Source organism: Ipomoea nil, unplaced genomic scaffold (assembly GCF_001879475.1).
Source record: "Ipomoea nil cultivar Tokyo-kokei standard unplaced genomic scaffold, Asagao_1.1 scaffold0465, whole genome shotgun sequence".
Classification (NCBI taxonomy): domain Eukaryota; kingdom Viridiplantae; phylum Streptophyta; class Magnoliopsida; order Solanales; family Convolvulaceae; genus Ipomoea; species Ipomoea nil.
The window spans coordinates 2,069,510-2,091,085 of NW_017616893.1; the positions used below are offsets into that span (position 1 = coordinate 2,069,510).

The following is a 21,576-nucleotide window of genomic DNA, read 5'->3' on the forward strand; positions in this document are numbered from 1 at the left end:
CGAATGCGCATTGTCTTTATCATATCTGTTCGCAGGAGTAGCTTAGTTGGTCACGGGATAAAATTGATAAAAAAATAATTGTTTGAAGTTCCTCAGGAAAACTGTAAAAAGTACTTTAAACTTAAGTCTATGTTTTTCAGTATAGCAAAATTTAATTTCAAAAATATTGTGATTGGTTATAGTACTTTAATCTTAAGTCTAAGTTTTTCAGTATTACAAAATTTAATTTCAAAAATATTTTGATTGGCACAACCATTCCGCTTACAAAATTTATCTTTCAAGAAAAGAAGCGAATTTAGTGTAGTTGTATCATAGTACCCTCCCAAGGTACTGACCGGGGTTTAAATCCCCGAATGCGCAATCTGTCTATCATATCTGTTCGCATCAGTAGCTTAGTCGGTCACAGGGTAAGATTGATTTCCTCAATAGAGAGAGATCTTTTCAAGATATATTTTAAAAATAATTTGATTTCATAATAGAAAGAGATTTCTAAGTTATCATCAACGTGGTAAGTTTGGTTAGATTAACTCAAATTTAATTTTTTTTGATAAAAAAAATATTTCAGTTGTTTGACATCAAGTTTGAAGTTTCTCAGTAAAACAGTAAAAAGTACTTTAACCTTAAGTTTAAGTTTTTCAGTATAGCAAATTTAATTTGATAAAAACTGTGAATGACACAACCATTCAGATTACAAAGTTTATCTTTTAAGAAAAGAAGTGCATTTAGTGTAGTGGTATCATAGTACCCTCCCACGATACTGATCGGGGTTTAATTCCTCGAGTGCGCATTGTCTCTATCTTATCGGTTTGCATGAGTAGCTTAGGAAGAGATTTGTTAGTTATCATCAACTTGGTAAGTTTGGTTAGATTAACTCAAACTTAAACTTTTTGATAAAAAAATATTTCGATTGTTTGATATCAAGTTTGAAGTTCTTAAAAAGTACTTTAACCTTAAGTTTAAGTTTTTCAATATAGCAAATTTAATTTGATAAAAATTGTGAATGGCAAAACCATTCAGATTACAAAGTTTATCTTTCAAGAGAAGAAGTGCATTTAGTGTAGTGGTATCATAGTACCCTCCCACGGTACTGACCGGGGTTCAATTCCCCGAATGCGCATTGTTTTTATTATATCTGTTCGCATGAGAAGCTTAGTTGGTCACAGGGTAAGATTGATTTCCTCAATAGAGAGAGAGATCTTTTCAAAATATATTTTAAAAATAATATGATAACGTGGTAAGTTTGTTTAGATTAACTCAAATTTAATTTTATTTGATAAAAAAAATATTTCAGTTGTTTGACATCAAGTTTGAAGTTACTCAGTAAAACAATAAAAAGTACTTTAACCTTAAGTTCAAGTTTTTCAGTATAGCAAATTTAATTCGATAAAAACTGTGAATGACAAAACCATTCAGATTACAAAGTTTATCTTTCAAGAAAAGAAGCGCATTTAGTGTAATTGTATCATAGTACCCTCCCACGGTACTGACCGGGGTTCAATTCCACGAATACGCATTGTCTCTATCTTAACGGTTCGCATGAGTAGCTTAGGAAGAGATTTGTAAGTTATCATCAACGTGGTAAGTTTTGTTAGATTAACTCAAATTTAATTTTTTTTGATAAAAAAAATATTTCGATTGTTTGATATCAAGTTTGATATTAAGTTTAAGTTTTTCAATATAGCAAATTTAATTTGATAAAAATTGTGAATGGCACAACCATTCAGCTTACAAAGTTTATCTTTCAAGAAAAGAAGTGCATTTAATGTAGTGGTATCATAGTACCCTTCCACGGTACTGACCGGGGTTCAATTCCCTGAATGCGCATTGTCTTTATCGTATCTGTTCGCTTGAGTAGCTTAGTTGGTCACGGGATAAAATTGTTAAAAAAAATAATTTGGTTGTTTGATACCTTGTTTGAAATTCCTCAGTAAAATTGTAAAAAGTACTTTAATCTTAAGTCTAAGTTTTTCAGTATTGCAAAATTTAATTTCAAAAATATTGTGATTGGCACAACCATTCAGCTTACAAAATTTATCTTTCAAGAAAAGAAGCGAATTTAGTGTAGTTGTATCATAGTACCCTCCCAAGGTACTGACCGGGGTTTAAATCCCCGAATGCGCAATCTGTCTATCATATCTGTACGCATCAGTAGCTTAGTCGGTCACAGGGTAAGATTGATTTCCTCAATAAGAGAGAGATCTTTTCAAGATATATTTTAAAAATAATTTGATTTCATAATAGAAAGAGATTTCTAAGTTATCATCAACGTGGTAAGTTTGGTTAGATTAACTCAAATTTAATTTTTTTTGATAAAAAAAATATTTCAGTTGTTTGACATCAAGTTTGAAGTTTCTCAGTAAAACAGTAAAAAGTACTTTAACCTTAAGTTTAAGTTTTTCAGTATAGCAAATTTTATTTGATAAAAACTGTGAATGACACAACCATTCAGATTACAAAGTTTATCTTTTAAGAAAAGAAGCGCATTTAGTGTAGTGGTATCATAGTACCCTCTCACGGTACTGACCGGGGTTCAATTCCTCGAATGCGCATTGTCTCTATCTTATCGGTTTGCATGAGTACCTTAGGAAGAGATTTGTTAGTTATCATCAACTTGGTAAGTTTGGTTAGATTAACTCAAACTTAAATTTATTGATAAAAAAATATTTCGATTGTTTGATATCAAGTTTGAAGTTCTTAAAAAGTACTTTAACCTTAAGTTTAAGTTTTTCAATATAGCAAATTTAATTTGATAATAATTGTGAATGGCAAAACCATTCAGCTTAAAAAGTTTATCTTTCAAGAAAAGAAGTGCATTTAGTGTAGTGGTATCATAGTACCCTCCCACGGTACTGACCGGGGATCAATTCCCCGAATGTGCATTGTTTTTATTATATCTGTTCGCATGAGAAGCTTAGTTGGTCACAGGGTAAGATTGATTTCCTCAATAGAGAGAGAGATCTTTTCAAAATATATTTTAAAAATAATATGATTTCATAATAGAAAGAGATTTCTAAGTTATCATCAACGTGGTAAGTTTGTTTAGATTAACTCAAATTTAATTTTATTTGATAAAAAAAATATTTCAGTTGTTTGACATCAAGTTTGAAGTTACTCAGTAAAACAGTAAAAAGTACTTTAACCTTAAGTTTAAGTTTTTCAGTATAGCAAATTTAATTCGATAAAAACTGTGAATGACAAAATCATTCAGATTACAAAGTTTATCTTTCAAGAAAAGAAGCGCATTTAGTGTAATTGTATCATAGTACCCTCCCACGGTACTGACCGGGGTTCAATTCCACGAATACGCATTGTCTCTATCTTAACGGTTCGCATGAGTAGCTTAGGAAGAGATTTGTAAGTTATCATCAACGTGGTAAGTTTTGTTAGATTAACTCAAATTTAATTTTTTTTGATAAAAAAAATATTTCGATTGTTTGATATCAAGATTGAAGTTCATTCAAAAGTACTTTAACCTTAAGTTTAAGTTTTTCAATATAGCAAATTTAATTTGATAAAAATTGTGAATGGCACAACCATTCAGCTTACAAAGTTTATCTTTCAAGAAAAGAAGTGCATTTAATGTAGTGGTATCATAGTACCCTCCCACGGTACTGACCGGGGTTCAATTCCCTGAATGCGCATTGTCTTTATCGTATCTGTTCGCTTGAGTAGCTTAGTTGGTCACGGGATAAAATTGTTAAAAAAAATAATTTGGTTGTTTGATACCTTGTTTGAAATTCCTCAGTAAAATTGTAAAAAGTACTTTAATCTTAAGTCTAAGTTTTTCAGTATTGCAAAATTTAATTTCAAAAATATTGTGATTGGCACAACCATTCAGCTTACAAAATTTATCTTTCAAGAAAAGAAGCGAATTTAGTGTAGTTGTATCATAGTACCCTCCCAAGGTACTGACCGGGGTTTAAATCCCCGAATGCGCAATCTGTCTATCATATCTGTACGCATCAGTAGCTTAGTCGGTCACAGGGTAAGATTGATTTCCTCAATAAGAGAGAGATCTTTTCAAGATATATTTTAAAAATAATTTGATTTCATAATAGAAAGAGATTTCTAAGTTATCATCAACGTGGTAAGTTTGGTTAGATTAACTCAAATTTAATTTTTTTTGATAAAAAAAATATTTCAGTTGTTTGACATCAAGTTTGAAGTTTCTCAGTAAAACAGTAAAAAGTACTTTAACCTTAAGTTTAAGTTTTTCAGTATAGCAAATTTTATTTGATAAAAACTGTGAATGACACAACCATTCAGATTACAAAGTTTATCTTTTAAGAAAAGAAGCGCATTTAGTGTAGTGGTATCATAGTACCCTCTCACGGTACTGACCGGGGTTCAATTCCTCGAATGCGCATTGTCTCTATCTTATCGGTTTGCATGAGTACCTTAGGAAGAGATTTGTTAGTTATCATCAACTTGGTAAGTTTGGTTAGATTAACTCAAACTTAAATTTATTGATAAAAAAATATTTCGATTGTTTGATATCAAGTTTGAAGTTCTTAAAAAGTACTTTAACCTTAAGTTTAAGTTTTTCAATATAGCAAATTTAATTTGATAATAATTGTGAATGGCAAAACCATTCAGATTAAAAAGTTTATCTTTCAAGAAAAGAAGTGCATTTAGTGTAGTGGTATCATAGTACCCTCCCACGGTACTGACCGGGGATCAATTCCCCGAATGTGCATTGTTTTTATTATATCTGTTCGCATGAGAAGCTTAGTTGGTCACAGGGTAAGATTGATTTCCTCAATAGAGAGAGAGATCTTTTCAAAATATATTTTAAAAATAATATGATTTCATAATAGAAAGAGATTTCTAAGTTATCATCAACGTGGTAAGTTTGTTTAGATTAACTCAAATTTAATTTTATTTGATAAAAAAAATATTTCAGTTGTTTGACATCAAGTTTGAAGTTACTCAGTAAAACAGTAAAAAGTACTTTAACCTTAAGTTTAAGTTTTTCAGTATAGCAAATTTAATTCGATAAAAACTGTGAATGACAAAATCATTCAGATTACAAAGTTTATCTTTCAAGAAAAGAAGCGCATTTAGTGTAATTGTATCATAGTACCCTCCCACGGTACTGACCGGGGTTCAATTCCACGAATACGCATTGTCTCTATCTTAACGGTTCGCATGAGTAGCTTAGGAAGAGATTTGTAAGTTATCATCAACGTGGTAAGTTTTGTTAGATTAACTCAAATTTAATTTTTTTTGATAAAAAAAATATTTCGATTGTTTGATATCAAGATTGAAGTTCATTCAAAAGTACTTTAACCTTAAGTTTAAGTTTTTCAATATAGCAAATTTAATTTGATAAAAATTGTGAATGGCACAACCATTCAGCTTACAAAGTTTATCTTTCAAGAAAAGAAGTGCATTTAATGTAGTGGTATCATAGTACCCTCCCACGGTACTGACCGGGGTTCAATTCCCTGAATGCGCATTGTCTTTATCGTATCTGTTCGCTTGAGTAGCTTAGTTGGTCACGGGATAAAATTGTTAAAAAAAATAATTTGGTTGTTTGATACCTTGTTTGAAATTCCTCAGTAAAATTGTAAAAAGTACTTTAATCTTAAGTCTAAGTTTTTCAGTATTGCAAAATTTAATTTCAAAAATATTGTGATTGGCACAACCATTCAGCTTACAAAATTTATCTTTCAAGAAAAGAAGCGAATTTAGTGTAGTTGTATCATAGTACCCTCCCAAGGTACTGACCGGGGTTTAAATCCCCGAATGCGCAATCTGTCTATCATATCTGTACGCATCAGTAGCTTAGTCGGTCACAGGGTAAGATTGATTTCCTCAATAAGAGAGAGATCTTTTCAAGATATATTTTAAAAATAATTTGATTTCATAATAGAAAGAGATTTCTAAGTTATCATCAACGTGGTAAGTTTGGTTAGATTAACTCAAATTTAATTTTTTTTGATAAAAAAAATATTTCAGTTGTTTGACATCAAGTTTGAAGTTTCTCAGTAAAACAGTAAAAAGTACTTTAACCTTAAGTTTAAGTTTTTCAGTATAGCAAATTTTATTTGATAAAAACTGTGAATGACACAACCATTCAGATTACAAAGTTTATCTTTTAAGAAAAGAAGCGCATTTAGTGTAGTGGTATCATAGTACCCTCTCACGGTACTGACCGGGGTTCAATTCCTCGAATGCGCATTGTCTCTATCTTATCGGTTTGCATGAGTACCTTAGGAAGAGATTTGTTAGTTATCATCAACTTGGTAAGTTTGGTTAGATTAACTCAAACTTAAATTTTTTGATAAAAAAATATTTCGATTGTTTGATATCAAGTTTGAAGTTCTTAAAAAGTACTTTAACCTTAAGTTTAAGTTTTTCAATATAGCAAATTTAATTTGATAATAATTGTGAATTGCAAAACCATTCAGCTTAAAAAGTTTATCTTTCAAGAAAAGAAGTGCATTTAGTGTAGTGGTATCATAGTACCCTCCCACGGTACTGACCGGGGATCAATTCCCCGAATGTGCATTGTTTTTATTATATCTGTTCGCATGAGAAGCTTAGTTGGTCACAGGGTAAGATTGATTTCCTCAATAGAGAGAGAGATCTTTTCAAAATATATTTTAAAAATAATATGATTTCATAATAGAAAGAGATTTCTAAGTTATCATCAACGTGGTAAGTTTGTTTAGATTAACTCAAATTTAATTTTATTTGATAAAAAAAATATTTCAGTTGTTTGACATCAAGTTTGAAGTTACTCAGTAAAACAGTAAAAAGTACTTTAACCTTAAGTTTAAGTTTTTCAGTATAGCAAATTTAATTCGATAAAAACTGTGAATGACAAAATCATTCAGATTACAAAGTTTATCTTTCAAGAAAAGAAGCGCATTTAGTGTAATTGTATCATAGTACCCTCCCACGGTACTGACCGGGGTTCAATTCCACGAATACGCATTGTCTCTATCTTAACGGTTCGCATGAGTAGCTTAGGAAGAGATTTGTAAGTTATCATCAACGTGGTAAGTTTTGTTAGATTAACTCAAATTTAATTTTTTTTGATAAAAAAAATATTTCGATTGTTTGATATCAAGATTGAAGTTCATTCAAAAGTACTTTAACCTTAAGTTTAAGTTTTTCAATATAGCAAATTTAATTTGATAAAAATTGTGAATGGCACAACCATTCAGCTTACAAAGTTTATCTTTCAAAAAAAGAAGTGCATTTAATGTAGTGGTATCATAGTACCCTCCCACGGTACTGACCGGGGTTCAATTCCCTGAATGCGCATTGTCTTTATCGTATCTGTTCGCTTGAGTAGCTTAGTTGGTCACGGGATAAAATTGTTAAAAAAAATAATTTGGTTGTTTGATACCTTGTTTGAAATTCCTCAGTAAAATTGTAAAAAGTACTTTAATCTTAAGTCTAAGTTTTTCAGTATTGCAAAATTTAATTTCAAAAATATTGTGATTGGCACAACCATTCAGCTTACAAAATTTATCTTTCAAGAAAAGAAGCGAATTTAGTGTAGTTGTATCATAGTACCCTCCCAAGGTACTGACCGGGGTTTAAATCCCCGAATGCGCAATCTGTCTATCATATCTGTTCGCATCAGTAGCTTAGTCGGTCACAGGGTAATATTGATTTCCTCAATAAGAGAGAGATCTTTTCAAGATATATTTTAAAAATAATTTGATTTCATAATAGAAAGAGATTTCTAAGTTATCATCAACGTGGTAAGTTTGGTTAGATTAACTCAAATTTAATTTTTTTTTGATAAAAAAAAACATTTCAGTTGTTTGACATCAAGTTTGAAGTTTCTCAGTAAAACAGTAAAAAGTACTTTAACCTTAAGTATAAGTTTTTCAGTATAGAAAATTTAATTTGATAAAAACTGTGAATGACACAACCATTCAGATTACAAAGTTTATCTTTTAAGAAAAGAAGCGCATTTAGTGTAGTGGTATCATAGTACCCTCCCATGGTACTGACCGGGGTTCAATTCTTCGAATGCGCATTGTCTCTATCTTATCGGTTTGCATGAGTAGCTTAGGAAGAGATTTGTTAGTTATCATCAACTTGGTAAGTTTGGTTAGATTAACTCAAACTTAAATTTTTTGATAAAAAAATATTTCGATTGTTTGATATCAAGTTTGAAGTTCTTAAAAAGTACTTTAACCTTAAGTTTAAGTTTTTCAATATAGCAAATTTAATTTGATAAAAATTGTGAATGGCAAAACCATTCAGCTTACAAAGTTTATCTTTCAATAAAAGAAGTGCATTTAGTGTAGTGGTATCATAGTACCCTCCCACGATACTGACCGGGGTTCAATTCCCCGATTGCGCATTATTTTTATTATATCTGTTCGCATGAGAAGCTTAGTTGAGATTTCTAAGTTATCATCAACGTGATAAGTTTGTTTAGATTAACTCAAATTTAATTTTATTTGATAAAAAAAATATTTCAGTTGTTTGACATCAAGTTTGAAGTTACTCAGTAAAACAGTAAAAAGTACTTTAACCTTAAGTTTAAGTTTTTCAGTATAGCAAATTTAATTTGATAAAAACTGTGAATGACAAAACCATTCAGATTACAAAGTTTATCTTTCAAGAAAAGTAGCGCATTTAGTGTAATTGTATCATAGTACCCTCCCACGGTACTGACCGGGGTTCAATTCCACGAATACGCATTGTCTCTATCTTAACGGTTCGCATGAGTAGCTTAGGAAGAGATTTGTAAGTTATCATCAACGTGGTAAGTTTTGTTAGATTAACTCAAATTTAATTTTTTTTGATAAAAAAAATATTTCGATTGTTTGATATCAAGTTTGAAGTTCATTAAAAAGTACTTTAACCTTAAGTTTAAGTTTTTCAATATAGCAAATTTAATTTGATAAAAATTGTGAATGGCACAACCATTCAGCTTACAAAGTTTATCTTTCAAGAAAAGAAGTGCATTTAATGTAGTGGTATCATAGTACCCTTCCACGGTACTGACCGGGATTCAATTCCCTGAATGCGCATTATCTTTATCATATCTGTTCGCTTGAGTAGCTTAGTTGGTCACGGGATAAAATTGTTAAAAAAAATAATTTGGTTGTTTGATACCTTGTTTGAAATTCCTCAGTAAAATTGTAAAAAGTACTTTAAACTTAAGTCTAATTTTTTCTGTATAGGAAAATTTAATTTCAAAAATATTGTGATTGGCACAACCATTCAGCTTACAAATTTATCTTTCAAGAAAAGAAGCGCATTTAGTGTAGTACTATCATAGTACCCTCCCATGGTACTGACCAGGGTTTAAATCCCCGAATGCGCATTCTCTCTATCATATCTGTTCGCATGAGTAGCTTAGCCGGTCACAGGGTAAGATTGATTTCCTCAATAGAGAGAGATCTTTTCAAGATATATTTTAAAAATAATTTGATTTCATAATAGAAAGAGATTTCTAAGTTATCATCAACGTGGTAAGTTTGGTTAGATTAACTCAAATATAATTTTTTTTGATAAAAAAAATATTTCAGTTCTTTGACATCAAGTTTGAAGTTCCTCAGTAAAACAGTAAAAAGTACTTTAACCTTAAGTTTAAGTTTTTCAGTATAGCAAATTTAATTTGATAAAAACAGTGAATGACAAAACCATTCAGATTACAAAGTTTATCTTTCAAGAAAAGAAGCGCATTTAGTGTAATTGTATCATAGTACCCTCCCACGGTACTGACCGGGGTTCAATTCCCCGAATACGCATTGTCTCCATTTTATCGGTTCGCATGAGTAGCTTAGGAAGAGATTTGTAAGTTATAATCAACGTGGTAAGTTTTGTTAGATTAACTCAAATTTAAATATTTTTGATAAAAAAAATATTTCGATTGTTTGATATCAAGTTTGAAGTTCCTTAAAAAGTACTTTAACCTTATGTTTAAGTTTTTCAATATAGCAAATTTAATTTGATAAAAATTGTGAATGGCACAACCATTCAGCTTACAAAGTTTATCTTTCAAGAAAAGAAGTGCATTTAGTGTAGTGGTATCATAGTACCCTCCCACGGTACTGACAGGGGTTCAATTCCCCGAATGCACATTGTCTTTATCATATCTGTTCGCATGAGTAGCTTAGTTGGTCATGGGATAAAATTGCAAAAAAAAGTAATTTGGTTGTTTGATATCTTGTTTGAAGTTCCTCATGAAAACTGTAAAAAGTTCTTTAAACTTAAGTCGAAGTTTTTTAGTATAGCAACCATTCAGCTTACAAAGTTTATATTTCAAGAAAAGAAGCGCATTTAGTGTAGTAGTATCATAGTACCCTCCTATGGTACTGACCGGGGTTTAAATCCTCGAATGCATTCTCTCTATCATATCTGTCCGCATGAGTAGCTTAGTTGGTCACAGGGTAAGATTGATTTCCTCAATAGAGAGAGATCTTTTCAAGATATATTTTAAAAATAATTTGATTTCATAATAGAAAGAGATTTCTTAGTTATCATCAACGTGGTAAGTTTGTTTAGATTAACTCAAATTTAATTTTTTTTGATAAAAAAAATATTTCAGTTGTTTGACATCAAGTTTGAAGTTCCTCAGTAACACAGTAAAAAGTACTTTTACCTTAAGTTTAAGTTTTTCATTATAGCAAATTTAATTTGATAAAAACTGTGAATGACAAAACCATTCAGATTACAAAGTTTATCTTTCAAGAAAAAAAGCGCGTTTATTGTAGTGGTATCATAGTACCCTCCTACGGTACTGACCGGGGTTCAATTCCCCAAATGCGCATTGTCTCTATCTTATCTGTTCGCATGAGTAGCTTAGGAAGAGATTTGTTATTTATCATCAACTTGGTACGTTTGGTTAGATTAACTCAAATTTAAATTTTTTTGATAAAAAAATATTTCGATTGTTAGATATCAAGTTTGAAGTTCCTTAAAAAAGTACTTTAACCTTAAGTTTAAGTTTTTCAATATAGCAAATTTAATTTGATAAAAATTGTGAATGGCAAAACCATTCAGATTCCAAAGTTTATCTTTCAAGAAAAGAAGCGCATTTAGTGTAGTGGTATCATGGTACCCTCCCACGGTACTGACCGAGGTTCGATTCCTCGAATGCGCATTGTCTCTATCTTATCTGTTCTCATTAGTACCTTAGTTGGTCATGGGGTGGAATTGATAAAAAAAAAAATGGTTGTTTGTTATCTTGTTTGAAGTTCCTCAGTAAAACTTTAAAAAGTACTTTAAACTTAAGTCTGAGTTATTCAGCTTACAAAGTTTATCTTTCAAGAAAAGAAGCGTAATAGTACCCTCCTATGGTACTGACCGGGGTTTAAATCCCCGAATGCATTCTCTCTATCATATCTGTCCGCAGCTTAGTTGGTGGTTGTTTGTTATCTTGTTTGAAGTTCCTCAGTAAAACTTTAAAAAGTACTTTAAACTTAAGTCTGAGTTATTCAGCTTACAAAGTTTATCTTTCAAGAAAAGAAGCGTAATAGTACCCTCCTATGGTACTGACCGGGGTTTAAATCCCCGAATGCATTCTCTCTATCATATCTGTCCGCAGCTTAGTTGGTCACAGGGTAAGATTGATTTCCTCAATAGAGAGAGATCTTTTCAAGATATATTTTAAAAATAATTTGATTTCATAATAGAAAGAGATTTCTTAGTTATCATCAACGTGGTGAGTTTGTTTAGATTAACTCAAATTTAATTTTTTTTGATAAAAAAAATATTTCAGTTGTTTGACATCAAGTTTGAAGTTCCTCAGTAACACAGTAAAAAGTACTTTTACCTTAAGTTTAAGTTTTTCATTATAGCAAATTTAATTTGATAAAAACTGTGAATGACAAAACCATTCAGATTACAAAGTTTATCTTTCAAGAAAAAAAGCGCGTTTATTGTAGTGGTATCATAGTACCCTCCTACGGTACTGACCGGGGTTCAATTCCCCAAATGCGCATTGTCTCTATCTTATCTGTTCGCATGAGTAGCTTAGGAAGAGATTTGTTATTTATCATCAACTTGGTACGTTTGGTTAGATTAACTCAAATTTAAATTTTTTTGATAAAAAAATATTTCGATTGTTAGATATCAAGTTTGAAGTTCCTTAAAAAAGTACTTTAACCTTAAGTTTAAGTTTTTCAATATAGCAAATTTAATTTGATAAAAATTGTGAATGGCAAAACCATTCAGATTCCAAAGTTTATCTTTCAAGAAAAGAAGCGCATTTAGTGTAGTGGTATCATGGTACCCTCCCACGGTACTGACCGGGGTTCAATTCCTCGAATGCGCATTGTCTCTATCTTATCGGTTTGCATGAGTAGCTTAGGAAGAGATTTGTTAGTTATCATCAACTTGGTAAGTTTGGTTAGATTAACTCAAACTTAAATTTTTTGATAAAAAAATATTTCGATTGTTTGATATCAAGTTTGAAGTTCTTAAAAAGTACTTTAACCTTAAGTTTAAGTTTTTCAATATATCAAATTTAATTTGATAAAAATTGTGAATGGCAAAACCATTCAGCTTACAAAGTTTATCTTTCAAGAAAAGAAGTGCATTTAGTGTAGTGGTATCATAGTACCCTCCCACGGTACTGACCGGGGTTCAATTCCTCGATTGCGCATTATTTTTATTATATCTGTTCGCATGAGAAGCTTAGTTGAGATTTCTAAGTTATCATCAACGTGATAAGTTTGTTTAGATTAACTCAAATTTAATTTTATTTGATAAAAAAAATATTTCCGTTGTTTGACATCAAGTTTGAAGTTACTCAGTAAAACAGTAAAAAGTACTTTAACCTTAAGTTTAAGTTTTTCAGTATAGCAAATTTAATTTGATAAAAACTGTGAATGACAAAACCATTCAGATTACAAAGTTTATCTTTCAAGAAAAGTAGCGCATTTAGTGTAATTGTATCATAGTACCCTCCCACGGTACTGACCGGGGTTCAATTCCACGAATACGCATTGTCTCTATCTTAACGGTTCGCATGAGTAGCTTAGGAAGAGATTTGTAAGTTATCATCAACGTGGTAAGTTTTGTTAGATTAACTCAAATTTAATTTTTTTTGATAAAAAAAATATTTCGATTGTTTGATATCAAGTTTGAAGTTCATTAAAAAGTACTTTAACCTTAAATTTAAGTTTTTCAATATAGCAAATTTAATTTGATAAAAATTGTGAATGGCACAACCATTCAGCTTACAAAGTTTATCTTTCAAGAAAAGAAGTGCATTTAATGTAGTGGTATCATAGTACCCTCCCACGGTACTGACTGGGATTCAATTCCCTGAATGCGCATTATCTTTATCATATCTGTTCGCTTGATTAGCTTAGTTGGTCACGGGATAAAATTGTTAAAAAAAATAATTTGGTTGTTTGATACCTTGTTTGAAATTCCTCAGTAAAATTGTAAAAAGTACTTTAAACTTAAGTCTAATTTTTTCTGTATAGGAAAATTTAATTTCAAAAATATTGTGATTGGCACAACCATTCAGCTTACAAATTTATCTTTCAAGAAAAGAAGCGCATTTAGTGTAGTACTATCATAGTACCCTCCCATGGTACTGACCAGGGTTTAAATCCCCGAATGCGCATTCTCTCTATCATATCTGTTCGCATGAGTAGCTTAGCCGGTCACAGGGTAAGATTGATTTCCTCAATAGAGAGAGATCTTTTCAAGATATATTTTAAAAATAATTTGATTTCATAATAGAAAGAGATTTCTAAGTTATCATCAACGTGGTAAGTTTGGTTAGATTAACTCAAATATAATTTTTTTTGATAAAAAAAATATTTCAGTTCTTTGACATCAAGTTTGAAGTTCCTCAGTAAAACAGTAAAAAGTACTTTAACCTTAAGTTTAAGTTTTTCAGTATAGCAAATTTAATTTGATAAAAACTGTGAATGACAAAACCATTCAGATTACAAAGTTTATCTTTCAAGAAAAGAAGCGCATTTAGTGTAATTGTATCATAGTACCCTCCCACGGTACTGACCGGGGTTCAATTCCCCGAATACGCATTGTCTCCATTTTATCGGTTCGCATGAGTAGCTTAGGAAGAGATTTGTAAGTTATAATCAACGTGGTAAGTTTTGTTAGATTAACTCAAATTTAAATATTTTTGATAAAAAAAATATTTCGATTGTTTGATATCAAGTTTGAAGTTCCTTAAAAAGTACTTTAACCTTATGTTTAAGTTTTTCAATATAGCAAATTTAATTTGATAAAAATTTTGAATGGCACAACCATTCAGCTTACAAAGTTTATCTTTCAAGAAAAGAAGTGCATTTAGTGTAGTGGTATCATAGTACCCTCCTACGGTACTGACAGGGGTTCAATTCCCCGAATGCACATTGTCTTTATCATATCTGTTCGCATGAGTAGCTTAGTTGGTTATGGGATAAAATTGCGAAAAAAAGTAATTTGGTTGTTTGATATCTTGTTTGAAGTTCCTCATGAAAACTGTAAAAAGTTCTTTAAACTTAAGTCGAAGTTTTTTAGTATAGCAACCATTCAGCTTACAAAGTTTATATTTCAAGAAAAGAAGCGCATTTAGTGTAGTAGTATCATAGTACCCTCCTATGGTACTGACCGGGGTTTAAATCCTCGAATGCATTCTCTCTATCATATCTGTCCGCATGAGTAGCTTAGTTGGTCACAGGGTAAGATTGATTTCCTCAATAGAGAGAGATCTTTTCAAGATATATTTTAAAAATAATTTGATTTCATAATAGAAAGAGATTTCTTAGTTATCATCAACGTGGTAAGTTTGTTTAGATTAACTCAAATTTAATTTTTTTTGATAAAAAAAATATTTCAGTTGTTTGACATCTAGTTTGAAGTTTCTCAGTACAACAGTAAAAAGTACTTTTACCTTAAGTTTAAGTTTTTCATTATAGCAAATTTAATTTGATAAAAACTGTGAATGACAAAACCATTCAGATTACAAAGTTTATCTTTCAAGAAAAAAAGCGCATTTATTGTAGTGGTATCATAGTACCCTCCTACGGTACTGACCGGGGTTCAATTCCCCAAATGCGCATTGTCTCTATCTTATCTGTTCGCATGAGTAGCTTAGGAAGAGATTTGTTATTTATCATCAACTTGGTACGTTTGGATAGATTAACTCAAATTTAAATTTTTTTGATAAAAAAATATTTCGATTGTTAGATATCAAGTTTGAAGTTCCTTAAAAAAGTACTTTAACCTTAAGTTTAAGTTTTTCAATATAGCAAATTTAATTTGATAAAAATTGTGAATGGCAAAACCATTCAGATTCCAAAGTTTATCTTTCAAGAAAAGAAGCGCATTTAGTGTAGTGGTATCATGGTACCCTCCCACGGTACTGACCGAGGTTCGATTCCCCGAATGCGCATTGTCTCTATCTTATCTGTTCTCATTAGTACCTTAGTTGGTCATGGGGTAGAATTGATAAAAAAAAAAAATGGTTGTTTGTTATCTTGTTTGAAGTTCCTCAGTAAAACTTTAAAAAGTACTTTAAACTTAAGTCTGGGGTAGAATTGATAAAAAAAAAAAAAATGGTTGTTTGTTATCTTGTTTGAAGTTCCTCAGTAAAACTTTAAAAAGTACTTTAAACTTAAGTCTGAGTTATTCAGCTTACAAAGTTTATCTTTCAAGAAAAGAAGCGTAATAGTACCCTCCAATGGTACTGACCGGGGTTTAAATCCCCGAATGCATTCTCTCTATCATATCTGTCCGCAGCTTAGTTGGTCACAGGGTAAGATTGATTTCCTCAATAGAGAGAGATCTTTTCAAGATATATTTTAAAAATAATTTGATTTCATAATAGAAAGAGATTTCTTAGTTATCATCAACGTGGTGAGTTTGTTTAGATTAACTCAAATTTAATTTTTTTTGATAAAAAAAATATTTCAGTTGTTTGACATCAAGTTTGAAGTTCCTCAGTAACACAGTAAAAAGTACTTTTACCTTAAGTTTAAGTTTTTCATTATAGCAAATTTAATTTGATAAAAACTGTGAATGACAAAACCATTCAGATTACAAAGTTTATCTTTCAAGAAAAAAAGCGCGTTTATTGTAGTGGTATCATAGTACCCTCCTACGGTACTGACCGGGGTTCAATTCCCCAAATGCGCATTGTCTCTATCTTATCTGTTCGCATGAGTAGCTTAGGAAGAGATTTGTTATTTATCATCAACTTGGTACGTTTGGTTAGATTAACTCAAATTTAAATTTTTTTGATAAAAAAATATTTCGATTGTTAGATATCAAGTTTGAAGTTCCTTAAAAAAGTACTTTAACCTTAAGTTTAAGTTTTTCAATATAGCAAATTTAATTTGATAAAAATTGTGAATGGCAAAACCATTCAGATTCCAAAGTTTATCTTTCAAGAAAAGAAGCGCATTTAGTGTAGTGGTATCATGGTACCCTCCCACGGTACTGACCGGGGTTCAATTCCTCGAATGCGCATTGTCTCTATCTTATCGGTTTGCATGAGTAGCTTAGGAAGAGATTTGTTAGTTATCATCAACTTGGTAAGTTTGGTTAGATTAACTCAAACTTAAATTTTTTGATAAAAAAATATTTCGATTGTTTGATATCAAGTTTGAAGTTCTTAAAAAGTACTTTAACCTTAAGTTTAAGTTTTTCAATATATCAAATTTAATTTGATAAAAATTGTGAATGGCAAAACCATTCAGCTTACAAAGTTTATCTTTCAAGAAAAGAAGTGCATTTAGTGTAGTGGTATCATAGTACCCTCCCACGGTACTGACCGGGGTTCAATTCCTCGATTGCGCATTATTTTTATTATATCTGTTCGCATGAGAAGCTTAGTTGAGATTTCTAAGTTATCATCAACGTGATAAGTTTGTTTAGATTAACTCAAATTTAATTTTATTTGATAAAAAAAATATTTCCGTTGTTTGACATCAAGTTTGAAGTTACTCAGTAAAACAGTAAAAAGTACTTTAACCTTAAGTTTAAGTTTTTCAGTATAGCAAATTTAATTTAATAAAAACTGTGAATGACAAAACCATTCAGATTACAAAGTTTATCTTTCAAGAAAAGTAGCGCATTTAGTGTAATTGTATCATAGTACCCTCCCACGGTACTGACCGGGGTTCAATTCCACGAATACGCATTGTCTCTATCTTAACGGTTCGCATGAGTAGCTTAGGAAGAGATTTGTAAGTTATCATCAACGTGGTAAGTTTTGTTAGATTAACTCAAATTTAATTTTTTTTGATAAAAAAAATATTTCGATTGTTTGATATCAAGTTTGAAGTTCATTAAAAAGTACTTTAACCTTAAGTTTAAGTTTTTCAATATAGCAAATTTAATTTGATAAAAATTGTGAATGGCACAACCATTCAGCTTACAAAGTTTATCTTTCAAGAAAAGAAGTGCATTTAATGTAGTGGTATCATAGTACCCTCCCACGGTACTGACTGGGATTCAATTCCCTGAATGCGCATTATCTTTATCATATCTGTTCGCTTGATTAGCTTAGTTGGTCACGGGATAAAATTGTTAAAAAAAATAATTTGGTTGTTTGATACCTTGTTTGAAATTCCTCAGTAAAATTGTAAAAAGTACTTTAAACTTAAGTCTAATTTTTTCTGTATAGGAAAATTTAATTTCAAAAATATTGTGATTGGCACAACCATTCAGCTTACAAATTTATCTTTCAAGAAAAGAAGCGCATTTAGTGTAGTACTATCATAGTACCCTCCCATGGTACTGACCAGGGTTTAAATCCCCGAATGCGCATTCTCTCTATCATATCTGTTCGCATGAGTAGCTTAGCCGGTCACAGGGTAAGATTGATTTCCTCAATAGAGAGAGATCTTTTCAAGATATATTTTAAAAATAATTTGATTTCATAATAGAAAGAGATTTCTAAGTTATCATCAACGTGGTAAGTTTGGTTAGATTAACTCAAATATAATTTTTTTTGATAAAAAAAATATTTCAGTTCTTTGACATCAAGTTTGAAGTTCCTCAGTAAAACAGTAAAAAGTACTTTAACCTTAAGTTTAAGTTTTTCAGTATAGCAAATTTAATTTGATAAAAACTGTGAATGACAAAACCATTCAGATTACAAAGTTTATCTTTCAAGAAAAGAAGCGCATTTAGTGTAATTTTATCATAGTACCCTCCCACGGTACTGACCGGGGTTCAATTCCCCGAATACGCATTGTCTCCATTTTATCGGTTCGCATGAGTAGCTTAGGAAGAGATTTGTAAGTTATAATCAACGTGGTAAGTTTTGTTAGATTAACTCAAATTTAAATATTTTTGATAAAAAAAATATTTCGATTGTTTGATATCAAGTTTGAAGTTCCTTAAAAAGTACTTTAACCTTATGTTTAAGTTTTTCAATATAGCAAATTTAATTTGATAAAAATTTTGAATGGCACAACCATTCAGCTTACAAAGTTTATCTTTCAAGAAAAGAAGTGCATTTAGTGTAGTGGTATCATAGTACCCTCCCACGGTACTGACAGGGGTTCAATTCCCCGAATGCACATTGTCTTTATCATATCTGTTCGCATGAGTAGCTTAGTTGGTCATGGGATAAAATTGCGAAAAAAAGTAATTTGGTTGTTTGATATCTTGTTTGAAGTTCCTCATGAAAACTGTAAAAAGTTCTTTAAACTTAAGTCGAAGTTTTTTAGTATAGCAACCATTCAGCTTACAAAGTTTATATTTCAAGAAAAGAAGCGCATTTAGTGTAGTAGTATCATAGTACCCTCCTATGGTACTGACCGGGGTTTAAATCCTCGAATGCATTCTCTCTATCATATCTGTCCGCATGAGTAGCTTAGTTGGTCACAGGGTAAGATTGATTTCCTCAATAGAGAGAGATCTTTTCAAGATATATTTTAAAAATAATTTGATTTCATAATAGAAAGAGATTTCTTAGTTATCATCAACGTGGTAAGTTTGTTTAGATTAACTCAAATTTAATTTTTTTTGATAAAAAAAATATTTCAGTTGTTTGACATCTAGTTTGAAGTTTCTCAGTACAACAGTAAAAAGTACTTTTACCTTAAGTTTAAGTTTTTCATTATAGCAAATTTAATTTGATAAAAACTGTGAATGACAAAACCATTCAGATTACAAAGTTTATCTTTCAAGAAAAAAAGCGCATTTATTGTAGTGGTATCATAGTACCCTCCTACGGTACTGACCGGGGTTCAATTCCCCAAATGCGCATTGTCTCTATCTTATCTGTTCGCATGAGTAGCTTAGGAAGAGATTTGTTATTTATCATCAACTTGGTACGTTTGGATAGATTAACTCAAATTTAAATTTTTTTGATAAAAAAATATTTCGATTGTTAGATATCAAGTTTGAAGTTCCTTAAAAAAGTACTTTAACCTTAAGTTTAAGTTTTTCAATATAGCAAATTTAATTTGATAAAAATTGTGAATGGCAAAACCATTCAGATTCCAAAGTTTATCTTTCAAGAAAAGAAGCGCATTTAGTGTAGTGGTATCATGGTACCCTCCCACGGTACTGACCGATGTTCGATTCCCCGAATGCGCATTGTCTCTATCTTATCTGTTCTCATTAGTACCTTAGTTGGTCATGGGGTAGAATTGATAAAAAAAAAAAAAGGTTGTTTGTTATCTTGTTTGAAGTTCCTCAGTAAAACTTTAAAAAGTACTTTAAACTTAAGTCTGGGGTAGAATTGATAAAAAAAAAAAAATGGTTGTTTGTTATCTTGTTTGAAGTTCCTCAGTAAAACTTTAAAAAGTACTTTAAACTTAAGTCTGAGTTATTCAGCTTACAAAGTTTATCTTTCAAGAAAAGAAGCGTAATAGTACCCTCCAATGGTACTGACCGGGGTTTAAATCCCCGAATGCATTCTCTCTATCATATCTGTCCGCAGCTTAGTTGGTCACAGGGTAAGATTGATTTCCTCAATAGAGAGAGATCTTTTCAAGATATATTTTAAAAATAATTTGATTTCATAATAGAAAGAGATTTCTTAGTTATCATCAACGTGGTGAGTTTGTTTAGATTAACTCAAATTTAATTTTTTTTGATAAAAAAAATATTTCAGTTGTTTGACATCAAGTTTGAAGTTCCTCAGTAACACAGTAAAAAGTACTTTTACCTTAAGTTTAAGTTTTTCATTATAGCAAATTTAATTTGATAAAAACTGTGAATGACAAAACCATTCAGATTACAAAGTTTATCTTTCAAGAAAAAAAGCGCGTTTATTGTAGTGGTATCATAGTACCCTCCTACGGTACTGACCGGGGTTCAATTCCCCAAATGCGCATTGTCTCTATCTTATCTGTTCGCATGAGTAGCTTAGGAAGAGATTTGTTATTTATCATCAACTTGGTACGTTTGGTTAGATTAACTCAAATTTAAATTTTTTTGATAAAAAAATATTTCGATTGTTAGATATCAAGTTTGAAGTTCCTTAAAAAAGTACTTTAACCTTAAGTTTAAGTTTTTCAATATAGCAAATTTAATTTGATAAAAATTGTGAATGGCAAAACCATTCAGATTCCAAAGTTTATCTTTCAAGAAAAGAAGCGCATTTAGTGTAGTGGTATCATGGTACCCTCCCACGGTACTGATCGAGGTTCGATTCCCCGAATGCGCATTGTCTCTATCTTATCTGTTCTCATTAGTACCTTAGTTGGTCATGGGGTGGAATTGATAAAAAAAAAAATGGTTGTTTGTTATCTTGTTTGAAGTTCCTCAGTAAAACTTTAAAAAGTACTTTAAACTTAAGTCAGCTTACAAAGTTTATCTTTCAAGAAAAGAAGCGTAATAGTACCCTCCTATGGTACTGACCGGGGTTTAAATCCCCGAATGCATTCTCTCTATCATATCTGTCCGCAGCTTAGTTGGTGGTTGTTTGTTATCTTGTTTGAAGTTCCTCAGTAAAACTTTAAAAAGTACTTTAAACTTAAGTCTGAGTTATTCAGCTTACAAAGTTTATCTTTCAAGAAAAGAAGCGTAATAGTACCCTCCAATGGTACTGACCGGGGTTTAAATCCCCGAATGCATTCTCTCTATCATATCTGTCCGCAGCTTAGTTGGTCACAGGGTAAGATTGATTTCCTCAATAGAGAGAGATCTTTTCAAGATATATTTTAAAAATAATTTGATTTCATAATAGAAAGAGATTTCTTAGTTATCATCAACGTGGTGAGTTTGTTTAGATTAACTCAAATTTAATTTTTTTTGATAAAAAAAATATTTCAGTTGTTTGACATCAAGTTTGAAGTTCCTCAGTAACACAGTAAAAAGTACTTTTACCTTAAGTTTAAGTTTTTCATTATAGCAAATTTAATTTGATAAAAACTGTGAATGACAAAACCATTCAGATTACAAAGTTTATCTTTCAAGAAAAAAAGCGCGTTTATTGTAGTGGTATCATAGTACCCTCCTACGGTACTGACCGGGGTTCAATTCCCCAAATGCGCATTGTCTCTATCTTATCTGTTCGCATGAGTAGCTTAGGAAGAGATTTGTTATTTATCATCAACTTGGTACGTTTGGTTAGATTAACTCAAATTTAAATTTTTTTGATAAAAAAATATTTCGATTGTTAGATATCAAGTTTGAAGTTCCTTAAAAAAGTACTTTAACCTT

At 30.8% G+C, this 21,576-nt stretch overlaps 28 non-coding genes across 28 annotated transcripts; all 28 read left to right on the forward strand.

Annotated features, from left to right (window-relative positions):
- The first annotated feature begins 1,046 nt into the window (after window positions 1-1,046).
- TRNAG-CCC lies at window positions 1,047-1,117 on the forward strand. The gene has a single exon. It is a non-coding gene; the product is annotated as a tRNA-Gly (tRNA).
- A 1,361-nt stretch (window positions 1,118-2,478) lies between these two features.
- TRNAE-CUC lies at window positions 2,479-2,549 on the forward strand. Its single transcript has one exon. It is a non-coding gene; the product is annotated as a tRNA-Glu (tRNA).
- A 259-nt stretch (window positions 2,550-2,808) lies between these two features.
- On the forward strand, window positions 2,809-2,879 carry TRNAG-CCC. Its single transcript has one exon. It is a non-coding gene; the product is annotated as a tRNA-Gly (tRNA).
- A 691-nt stretch (window positions 2,880-3,570) lies between these two features.
- TRNAG-CCC lies at window positions 3,571-3,641 on the forward strand. Its single transcript has one exon. It is a non-coding gene; the product is annotated as a tRNA-Gly (tRNA).
- Window positions 3,642-4,295: 654 nt separating this feature from the next.
- Window positions 4,296-4,366, forward strand: TRNAE-CUC. Its single transcript has one exon. It is a non-coding gene; the product is annotated as a tRNA-Glu (tRNA).
- Window positions 4,367-4,625: 259 nt separating this feature from the next.
- TRNAG-CCC lies at window positions 4,626-4,696 on the forward strand. Its single transcript has one exon. It is a non-coding gene; the product is annotated as a tRNA-Gly (tRNA).
- Window positions 4,697-5,387: 691 nt separating this feature from the next.
- Window positions 5,388-5,458, forward strand: TRNAG-CCC. The gene has a single exon. It is a non-coding gene; the product is annotated as a tRNA-Gly (tRNA).
- Window positions 5,459-6,112: 654 nt separating this feature from the next.
- On the forward strand, window positions 6,113-6,183 carry TRNAE-CUC. The gene has a single exon. It is a non-coding gene; the product is annotated as a tRNA-Glu (tRNA).
- A 259-nt stretch (window positions 6,184-6,442) lies between these two features.
- TRNAG-CCC lies at window positions 6,443-6,513 on the forward strand. Its single transcript has one exon. It is a non-coding gene; the product is annotated as a tRNA-Gly (tRNA).
- Window positions 6,514-7,204: 691 nt separating this feature from the next.
- TRNAG-CCC lies at window positions 7,205-7,275 on the forward strand. Its single transcript has one exon. It is a non-coding gene; the product is annotated as a tRNA-Gly (tRNA).
- Window positions 7,276-7,931: 656 nt separating this feature from the next.
- On the forward strand, window positions 7,932-8,002 carry TRNAG-CCC. Its single transcript has one exon. It is a non-coding gene; the product is annotated as a tRNA-Gly (tRNA).
- Window positions 8,003-8,261: 259 nt separating this feature from the next.
- TRNAG-CCC lies at window positions 8,262-8,332 on the forward strand. The gene has a single exon. It is a non-coding gene; the product is annotated as a tRNA-Gly (tRNA).
- Window positions 8,333-9,993: 1,661 nt separating this feature from the next.
- TRNAG-CCC lies at window positions 9,994-10,064 on the forward strand. Its single transcript has one exon. It is a non-coding gene; the product is annotated as a tRNA-Gly (tRNA).
- A 618-nt stretch (window positions 10,065-10,682) lies between these two features.
- On the forward strand, window positions 10,683-10,753 carry TRNAR-CCU. Its single transcript has one exon. It is a non-coding gene; the product is annotated as a tRNA-Arg (tRNA).
- A 262-nt stretch (window positions 10,754-11,015) lies between these two features.
- On the forward strand, window positions 11,016-11,086 carry TRNAG-CCC. The gene has a single exon. It is a non-coding gene; the product is annotated as a tRNA-Gly (tRNA).
- A 769-nt stretch (window positions 11,087-11,855) lies between these two features.
- Window positions 11,856-11,926, forward strand: TRNAR-CCU. The gene has a single exon. It is a non-coding gene; the product is annotated as a tRNA-Arg (tRNA).
- Window positions 11,927-12,188: 262 nt separating this feature from the next.
- On the forward strand, window positions 12,189-12,259 carry TRNAG-CCC. The gene has a single exon. It is a non-coding gene; the product is annotated as a tRNA-Gly (tRNA).
- A 1,991-nt stretch (window positions 12,260-14,250) lies between these two features.
- Window positions 14,251-14,321, forward strand: TRNAR-CCU. Its single transcript has one exon. It is a non-coding gene; the product is annotated as a tRNA-Arg (tRNA).
- Window positions 14,322-14,939: 618 nt separating this feature from the next.
- Window positions 14,940-15,010, forward strand: TRNAR-CCU. Its single transcript has one exon. It is a non-coding gene; the product is annotated as a tRNA-Arg (tRNA).
- A 262-nt stretch (window positions 15,011-15,272) lies between these two features.
- TRNAG-CCC lies at window positions 15,273-15,343 on the forward strand. Its single transcript has one exon. It is a non-coding gene; the product is annotated as a tRNA-Gly (tRNA).
- Window positions 15,344-16,015: 672 nt separating this feature from the next.
- On the forward strand, window positions 16,016-16,086 carry TRNAR-CCU. The gene has a single exon. It is a non-coding gene; the product is annotated as a tRNA-Arg (tRNA).
- Window positions 16,087-16,348: 262 nt separating this feature from the next.
- Window positions 16,349-16,419, forward strand: TRNAG-CCC. The gene has a single exon. It is a non-coding gene; the product is annotated as a tRNA-Gly (tRNA).
- A 1,991-nt stretch (window positions 16,420-18,410) lies between these two features.
- TRNAG-CCC lies at window positions 18,411-18,481 on the forward strand. The gene has a single exon. It is a non-coding gene; the product is annotated as a tRNA-Gly (tRNA).
- Window positions 18,482-19,099: 618 nt separating this feature from the next.
- TRNAR-CCU lies at window positions 19,100-19,170 on the forward strand. The gene has a single exon. It is a non-coding gene; the product is annotated as a tRNA-Arg (tRNA).
- Window positions 19,171-19,432: 262 nt separating this feature from the next.
- On the forward strand, window positions 19,433-19,503 carry TRNAG-CCC. Its single transcript has one exon. It is a non-coding gene; the product is annotated as a tRNA-Gly (tRNA).
- Window positions 19,504-20,174: 671 nt separating this feature from the next.
- TRNAR-CCU lies at window positions 20,175-20,245 on the forward strand. Its single transcript has one exon. It is a non-coding gene; the product is annotated as a tRNA-Arg (tRNA).
- Window positions 20,246-20,507: 262 nt separating this feature from the next.
- Window positions 20,508-20,578, forward strand: TRNAG-CCC. Its single transcript has one exon. It is a non-coding gene; the product is annotated as a tRNA-Gly (tRNA).
- A 759-nt stretch (window positions 20,579-21,337) lies between these two features.
- TRNAR-CCU lies at window positions 21,338-21,408 on the forward strand. Its single transcript has one exon. It is a non-coding gene; the product is annotated as a tRNA-Arg (tRNA).
- The last annotated feature ends 168 nt before the right edge of the window (window positions 21,409-21,576 follow it).